The 8,635-nt window shown below is 39.3% G+C and overlaps 1 protein-coding gene across 1 annotated transcript in view; it reads left to right on the forward strand.

Annotated features, from left to right (window-relative positions):
- Positions 1–2,839, forward strand: part of pwwp2b (PWWP domain containing 2B) — a 14,884-nt gene extending 12,045 nt beyond the window's left edge. The window contains exon 3 of the mRNA XM_053502870.1: positions 1,156–2,839. The gene's annotated coding sequence lies outside the window, so the exon portion shown is untranslated. The remainder of the gene's footprint in view (positions 1–1,155) is intronic.
- The last annotated feature ends 5,796 nt before the right edge of the window (positions 2,840–8,635 follow it).

The following is an 8,635-nucleotide window of genomic DNA, read 5'->3' on the forward strand; positions in this document are numbered from 1 at the left end:
GGTTATAAGATTGAGTATCTTGCGCCTTGTTTACGACAAGTTGTACTTCTTTCATCGTCTGCCAAATACACTCCCTGTTCGTTAATTGGAGAGTGAATCACGGGTAAGAAATCGAAAAAGTCTTAAAGATTAAGTTTTGTCTTAACACAACTCTAGACTGTTTGTATACTGTCAAAATTTCCAATTTATAATCTGACACAAAATCTTAACTTCCCTTTCACTCCACATTTTGAATTAATTTATTGCTCATGGTTTAGTTTTTATAGTGTATGTACCTTTTATTTATATAACATATATAGAGAGAGTAAAAAAAAGATGGTGAAAAAGCGAGTTCTGACCAACGTAAAAACAAAACCTTTTCTTTCTTTTTTTATTTATTTATTTGGTCTTATGTATACAAGTAACATTTTTAAGACATGCTTTTATTAAGTATTTTCTTTTTAATGAATCACTCTTAGACAGGAAAAATATTTTATGATTAATATACTAGTTTTTTTATTTGTTTTTCTTCGTTCGTTCTTAGGAGTTACACTAAGGATTTCTTTGTGAATGTTGCCTTTGTTCTTACTAATATTAAATATTGACTCAGACTGACCATTCTTCTCCAGCCATTTCAATTGGATACCATTATACGTTTTATTATTTAAAAGACAGGCACATGTGTGGGAAGTTGAGGGTTTTTTTTTGTTGTTGTTTTTTAGAAACCGTCTAGTCAGATATCATCGTTGGGTCAAAACATTCTTTCATTAAAATTCACAGTTTGCTGATGTGTACTTTTTTCCTGCTTCAAAGTGGTGGAAAAGCTGAATGAGTATGTGAAACAGTGCTAAGTTACTATAAACATTATCGGCCAGAATTAATAGCCACATATCGTATGGTTTTGGTAGCTTTGATAAATCTTTTAAACTATTCTTAACCTAATTTCTAACTGCGGTATCATTTTATTTCATTATTCCTATATTTTATAGTTCCATATGTAAACGCTAATATAATTTACTCCATATATTTTTCACAAAACAGTTGTTTTTATAGGTCATTGTGCTCGTGCATTTTTCTTTTTTTGTGAACATTGATGCCTATGGCCCCAAAACCCACACAAACATGTTTCTCCAGAGATTATGTGTTGACTGACGTGGTTTATGCTTTGTGTTTTAGGATTAAAAAAGGGGAAGGCTGGACTCTGGCTGGATTCAGGACCCTGTGCTCCCCTTATGTCATTCCCAACTTGGACGGAGTGCATTTGCTACAGATCTCGTGAGTGAAGGTGCTTTTATTTTTTCACCTGCCTGGAAGGAGAAATCAGCAAACACGCAATGCAGTTGTTGAGGGCTTGAGGGTGCAAGCAGGCAGGAACATCTGGTAAACACAAGAGAAGAACTCTTCCTCTCCACCTGTTTTTCTACCCTATTGATTTCTTCAGGACTTCTGTTTTAGTCTAATAAGTAGCTCAACACTAAATCTGAATGTATTTATTGCCAGTGACGCACAGGCAACCTGGCTCATACGATCAATCCCACCACTGCTGTTTTCTGTCGGTGAAGAGCTCCTGTCTGTCAACTGAGCTACAATAACTAATGAATCCATCATGGAGACCGTCAGCCAGCCTGCTCTAGTGACGTTCACCAAGTCCACTTTAGCAGGAAAATTCGGACCTCCACACGACGCTAAATAACCTGGCTTTCTTTGAGGTCTCTTTCCTTTTATTTTCAAAACTGAAAATGTGAAACACTTTTTTTGTTCTTTTTTTTTTTTTGTATCCTCTGCATCTAGAGATCATTGTGTAGGTCTTAAAACATGCAGTATGTCGTCATTGATGATGGGTATATTTTCCCCAGAGGGCCGAATTTCTTCAACCGGCTTGTTCTTTTTTTTCTCATTTATTTTTCATTTTTATTATGATGTTATGTTGCTCTTGGTCTGAAGGCCTTGAGAACTGTGTCATGGCTTGTTTGAGAATCACAGAGTTTCATATGTACTTGCTTTAATTATTTAATGTGTCATGTAAAGAAAAGCACTTTATCTGTACCTTCAGTGGCCTGCTGGACACTCGTACAATGAACACTAAAGTAGAGTTTTACGGCTGTGAACGGCAGACAAGCTCTGATCAGCCCTCTGGTTCAAACAATCACACCTGGCGCCTGGAAAGTGACTTCTTTTCTATCAGGTTTGGACATGGATGGGAAAACAAGACGCTTTCAGGAACTAGTTGTGTACACTGTATTATTGCGGTTAGTCTGTTTTGTCAACCTGCATTTGTTTTCCTTCGCACCACCGTCTCCCTACAAATGAAATTTTCCACTGGAGAAATGGACAGAAGTGTATACTCCTATGCATCACATCTTTATTAAAGCTTTAAAAAAGAAAAAAAAACGTAAACCTGCTGTTATGGTACTATGAATTCCATACCCACGTCCTCTGAGCACCAGGCAGAATTGAATTGCATTCATGCTGCAGGATTGTTGACTTGTTTTTTCTTCAGGTGGAAAAGTGAGTCTTTCTAGTCAGCAGCTGACCTTTTAGGGCCTTGAGAATTTAAAGAGCCACTTCAGTGAGGGATCAAGCATGGAAACCAGGGAGGAAAAGAGGTGGGGGAAGGGAGCCAAACCCGAGCGGAGGTATATTTTAAGCTCACTGCTAAGCGCAAAGCGTCTCACCACTGCATTTCAATGGTAGGTTCTTGTACTTTTTACAGAGCTCCTTTTTTTTCCCTTCTTTCCGAAACGGTTTTTGAAGGATGACAAAATCACGAGTGCCCGTGCAAATGACACTCAACCGTTGTCCTCAGATCAGTGGAATTTTTTTTACATGGTGTACATAAAATAAAATATACAAACAATCATCGTGTTTGCTGGCTTGTTCTTTTTCAGACTGAAAATTTTCTGAGTTTTTTTTTTTTTTTATCTTAACTGGCAGCCTGCCTGATGTATGGGTTTTGGGATTACACTCTATGATAAAAGCCCCTGGGAGAATATTTCATAATGTGGGTTGTTGCGTGGTGCTTCTCCACTACATAGATTAATCAAACGGCTAAGAATGCAAAGTCCCAGCAATGCATTGTGCATATCACACGACTGTCACAGTAACTCAGTATTAAGTGGAGGTGCAAAATCTTTCAGCAGGCTATTATTTAGGCTTTTATCTCTTTAATAACCGGGTGGTTAGGTGCAACTCTGAGGTCAATAGAACTACTCTACTGGCGCTAACTGGCTGGCTAAATACACACATATAAACAAACAAGGCCATTACCTAGGATCGGTCATTTGTGTGTTCAATTTGTCCATCATTCTCTATCTTGTCCAAAAGAAAAATGGTTAAGGCATGGGCTGGGATATCGGGTTGAATTAGCATACTAGCTAAAACAGAACAAAATCTAGTACACACTAGCATAAGCAAACACATCAGAGGCTTACATTTAAACACAACATAACCCATTGGGGAATATCCACTATGATGAATACTCTTAACTACTAATATGAAGTTAACACTAAGGACAAATTATCGATCAATTACTAGCTTCTAGCCCAATCGGAGAACAAATGAATGACTTGCCTGTTTAGAGAAAGCCAAAATGAATCATAAATTAATCAATTTCAGATATCTACTGTTTGTTACTCTTGCACGCTTTTAATGTTTTCTCCTGCCTGTCACTATGACAACAGACTTTGCCCTTTGCCTGAAATTATGTGCTTTCTTTTATTTAAACAAATGAGTCTTAAACTAATAAACTGTCTGTAAATATATTGATTAGACATTTATTATTTTGGCGCCTCTTTGTTTGGATCGATACTGGGGATGCGTATCTTTCCCAAATCGTAGTACTACTTGTACATCTGGAGTATCGCTATAGCAGGATCCATAGTTTTCCCCTAAACTGGGCCTTTTTCTTTTGCTAGTGTAGCATGTGACTGTAGGGTTGTTCATTTATCCAGTTTCTCCTAAAGAGGGATTAAAAACTGACCGGTCTTAAAATAGTGTTTGCCTTGCTCCTTCGAGGGATTTTAAACATTACTTTGCATGGCTTTCTTTGGTCAAATTTGGCCATAATATATTTTGGTACATGAGACTTAAATACATTAGTCTCGTACTGAAGAGAAGAGGGAATGCAAATGTGTTGAAACCCAAGGATGGCTTTAACTTGCTTCTTTTTGCATAAGATGTACTGTAAGAAAACATCCAGTAATCTAACTAAATGTTAGTGTAACTAAACTAGTGTAACCTCGCAATTGATAAGACAAACTCAAACTGTAGCACATTGTGAACCTTACGTCTTTGCTTGGTTTCATAAAGTTCTATAAGCAACTTTTGTTCCATGAACTCGTGAGTTTTGTCATTTGCGCTGAACCTGATGAACCGGTTTACTGACGAAAGATTTGTTTTGGCTTATTTGATAACATTTTCCATGAGTGGTTAGTACAAGTGGTGGCAAGTATTTGAGTTATATATGCTCTTTTCTCCCAAGTCTTTGAGTGCATTGCCAGTAACTCTTTATAGTAATACTTGGAATTTGCAGAGCCTCCAGGATTGGCAACCGTCAGCACAGTGCGGTATTATAAGCATCAGCATCGAGATTCCCTTTCCTCCCCGGAGTGAGGATGAGTGAAACTTGACTCCATGAGCTTTGGGACGGCTATGATCCCCATCTCGCTGTCACGGCCCTGGGCCATCTGTCATGATCAGCAAGGGAGGAAGCACTGATTAAATCAAGCTTAATATTTCTCTCCCAAGCCTGTCCTATTTCTCCCACAGGTGCTGGTCTGCTTCCTGCGAGCACACCTTCCTTTAGCTGATGCGTAAACACACTGCTAGACACACAGCCGCTCAGACCCCTTGGCTCCAAGTATACTTCCTGCCACGGGAGCTGGCACAAAGCCGTGTGTGTGCACGTGTGGATACCACAAGTTAAGCCTAAGAATTTAGGCCACATGCTCATGGAGACAACCATAAGAGGTACTGTCTGCACAATCCTTTCCTGCTTTGTGCAGGTTTCCGGCGAGTTATTTTTTTTTCACCATGACTTATTTCCACCACATTGATTTTAAAAGGCTGACTTCATGCCAGGTGTTTTTCCGCTCAGTCTTAGTGCAACCAGGTGGTTTTTCTCTGTTTGTTCGGACAGCCAGAGATGCACTAAGGTATTAGCTTTTGGAAAGTCGACTCATTATCAGCTGGTTATGCTCATCACCTGTGCTGATTTCAACCAGGCTTTAGGTTGGTATTTAATTATGAAATTTAACACTTGTTAGTGAGAAGTCAGAAAAAATCTTCAGGGTAAGCAGGGAAGCGCATGAAGCGATGCGCCCATCATGCATAGTACTCACTGTACACACCTCTGGAGGAGGTGTTATGATCTGGGGTTGCTTCAGTTGGTCAGGTCTAGACTCGGCAACGTTATGCGGCAATAAAATAAAGTCTGCTGATGACCTGATGTTACTGAATGACCATATTATCACATATTCCAGGACTCAAATTGGGAAAGAGTTCTGGTTCTGGGAGCATGAGGAATCAATTGTGCACCTCATGGCACACTGTAATCAAAGCAAAAGGCAGTGAAATTAAATCACAGTGTAATTGTCTTTATTGTCCAGCAAGAAAATAAAAAAGCTGTTGGCAGAGTTGACACCATTTTTTAATACCCTGAAAATGATGGCCTTCCCGTGTCCAGCAACATGCATCTGTCCATTATCCCTACACGTGTGTCTGGAGCAAGCCAATTAATGGCTGAATACATGCAGCAGACCTAATTTATGAAGAATCAGCTGTTTAAGCAAACATCGCATTTTATAATGAAATGCATAGTTTACCAGGATAAGCTTGGTTGTTTGGGTTTTTTTTCCCCCGACCTTAAAAATCACATCAAATGCTCTCACTCCATGTCAAGTGCTTAGTAAGAGGCCTGCTTGCTTAATGAAATAATTCTAGAGCCTGGAATCAGATCCACTTAGACATGAAGCGTCGAACTAATGAGGCGTCTTCAAGCTTATTTCGGAGAGTCTTCTCCTGGTACGTACATCAGATTTCCTGTGATCGCCAGTGAGGATTTTACATTTTTACAAATCCAATGTTGCCGATGTCAGCGAAGTGCAACACTTTAAACATGAAAGACTAAGCGTGGGGAGGTTTTTGGCTTTGTATGTGCTGTTGTACAGTTTACAGGAAAAAGTTGCCCTTCATGTTTTGCAAGTAAATTAGTAAAGCAGCCTGTGGCCTTGGCAGAGCAGGAGCAGAGCTTTGGCAGAGTGCCACGTCTGTCTTTTTCTTGCTCCTCACTTTTCTTCTTTGTGTGTCCTTAAAATGGCTGCCAAGCATGCTTTGCTGATCTGGCTGATCAGTGGGGACCTTATTGAACCCGCTTTCAGTAGAGCGACAAGTCTTGTCTTGAGCTTAATGCACTATTGATCACTTTTGTCTCAGTGTAGATAGAGTTTAAAAGAATGCTCCATACGTGAATATATTGCCACAAGTCACTCTTTATTACTTTACACGCCAAAGTACCACAATGTTATCGTGTCTCATGGTAGGTGAGATTCAGTCAACCATGGAAAGAAAGGTTTTAGTATCATTTCAGAGTAAAGTAAAAAAGAAAGTCATTTACGTCTAGGAAAAACCACAGGAAAGGGTTCATGATGGGAAAGTACTGATGAGAAATATCTTGTCTCCGGTGACAGAACTTAAGAATGATGGCTCTGTGACAGCTGCAGGAACAATGACAGTTATCCAACTGTGTCTTATGAGGGTGCATGGGTCCCTGCAGCCATTCCTGATTTTTAAGTTGCACTGAAGACATACACACCCATCCCCCTGTGCCATAAACTCAGACGTTCACATGTGCATGATGACAAAAGTGGTTCAAATATTAACATGAACTGGAAGATTAAGTAAACAGAACAGACCACGCCTAAGCGGATCGCTCAAGGTCATATGGGTTTACTTGAAGCCCAGGAAATGGCAAGGCTTCTCGTTTCTTATTAATACATTGTCCTGTGGTTAAGATGACTCTGTGTGTTTTAGTGCAACGGAGAAAGAGATGAACTTAAGTGATTCGTCCTCTTCAGCATAGCCTGCTGCCTTAGGCCACACACAACATCTGTCAGTATGTTAAAAGAGAGCCAGAGAGAGAGAGAGAGAGCGAGCGCTTCCCAGCCCCCTTCATCCCCAGGGTATTGCTCCAGCTTCTTTGGGGGATGGGAGCCCCTCTGGGATGTCATTCTGAACTGCATGTTTTGAAACCTTTTTTTTTTTTTGCCAGCTAGCACACACACAGACCAACCCATAATATTTAACCTCAACTCATTATAACTGTGCCTTTTTTTGTGCTGACATTTTCTTGCATCTCTTACAAAGGTCAGTCTAAAATCACTACCAGGCCATTCTTTAGTAGAGAAACATGACCTTTATTTAAAGATGTTTCCTCATCCTGGTCTTGGCTTTTTTTTTTCTTTTTTTGGCTCATGGTGTTGGCAGGGTTCCCATGCTTAACGTCGAAATTTCAAAATGCAGTTTACTTCATCCAAAAGAGAAATGCACAAAGCAGTCGATGGTTATTCCATGGTCTTTTTCATCTACATGAGCTTAGACGCCTTACATTAAAAGGAAGCATATGTAGATCGCAATAGCACCACTACTTTTATACGAGACAGCTGCGTCCTGCAGTTACACTAATGAATCACGCTCCATTTTTTCCAATGGTTAAAAATCGCTGTGTTTGATGGTTATAACACAGTCAGTCATAGTGTGTTGTCATTATGTGGTTGATGAAGAAGGCCTGTGAGACCTCCACAGATGTAAGCTCAGCACTTCCGTGGCTATGAAAACTGATGATCTTTTCACTAGCAATGCAGAGATCTCAGCAAAGTATGTATCTACGTGGGCTGGGTGTTGAGGTGCTGCTGGATCTGCTTTGCATAGACTGCCTAGCCAAAGTAACCAGCTCTTATATTTCATTGGACTGCCTTTTGCCATTAATTATAGCTGCAGCACACTTTTGATAAGCTTATGGCATGTCACAATATTTATTTATATCCAGAGTCACATTCAATTCTCTCCGAAATTGTGTATTGATGATGGGAGAGTAGGACCACCGTGTCTTCTTTAGCACATCCCAAAGATTCTCAGTGGGGTTGAGGTCTGGACTCTGTGGTGGCCAATCCATGTGTGAAAATGATGCCTTATGCTCCTGAACCTTTTTTTTTTTTATTTTTTTTTTTACAGTTTTGAACCTAATGAATCCTGGCGTTGTGATCTTGTAATATGCCATCAGGGGGAAAAAAAAAAAATCAACATCTATATTAACCACAGGATATGTCTTCTGACATGGTTGTTTAAGATCGGTTAAGGATTTACTAACTTTTTACCATCTGAACCATATTAATCACTGCAGAAATTATCCAATAGAAGGCTCTTAACTATTTGCTTAGTTTAATATGTTTAACTTTTTTTGTCCAGGTAGTGTATATACGGTATTACAGCTCATTAAAAAAAATCCAGTATCTTAAAATATTCAAATACTTCATTTTGAGTTTTAGTGCTGTAAATATCTTTTTATAGAGTATAAATACAGCGGAACCTAGGATAGCGAGTAACTTTGTCTGAGAGCATTTTGCAAGATGAGCAAAATTTTTAAATTAATTTTAACTTG

This window comes from Clarias gariepinus, chromosome 8 (genome assembly GCF_024256425.1).
Source record: "Clarias gariepinus isolate MV-2021 ecotype Netherlands chromosome 8, CGAR_prim_01v2, whole genome shotgun sequence".
NCBI classification, from domain to species: Eukaryota; Metazoa; Chordata; class Actinopteri; order Siluriformes; family Clariidae; genus Clarias; species Clarias gariepinus.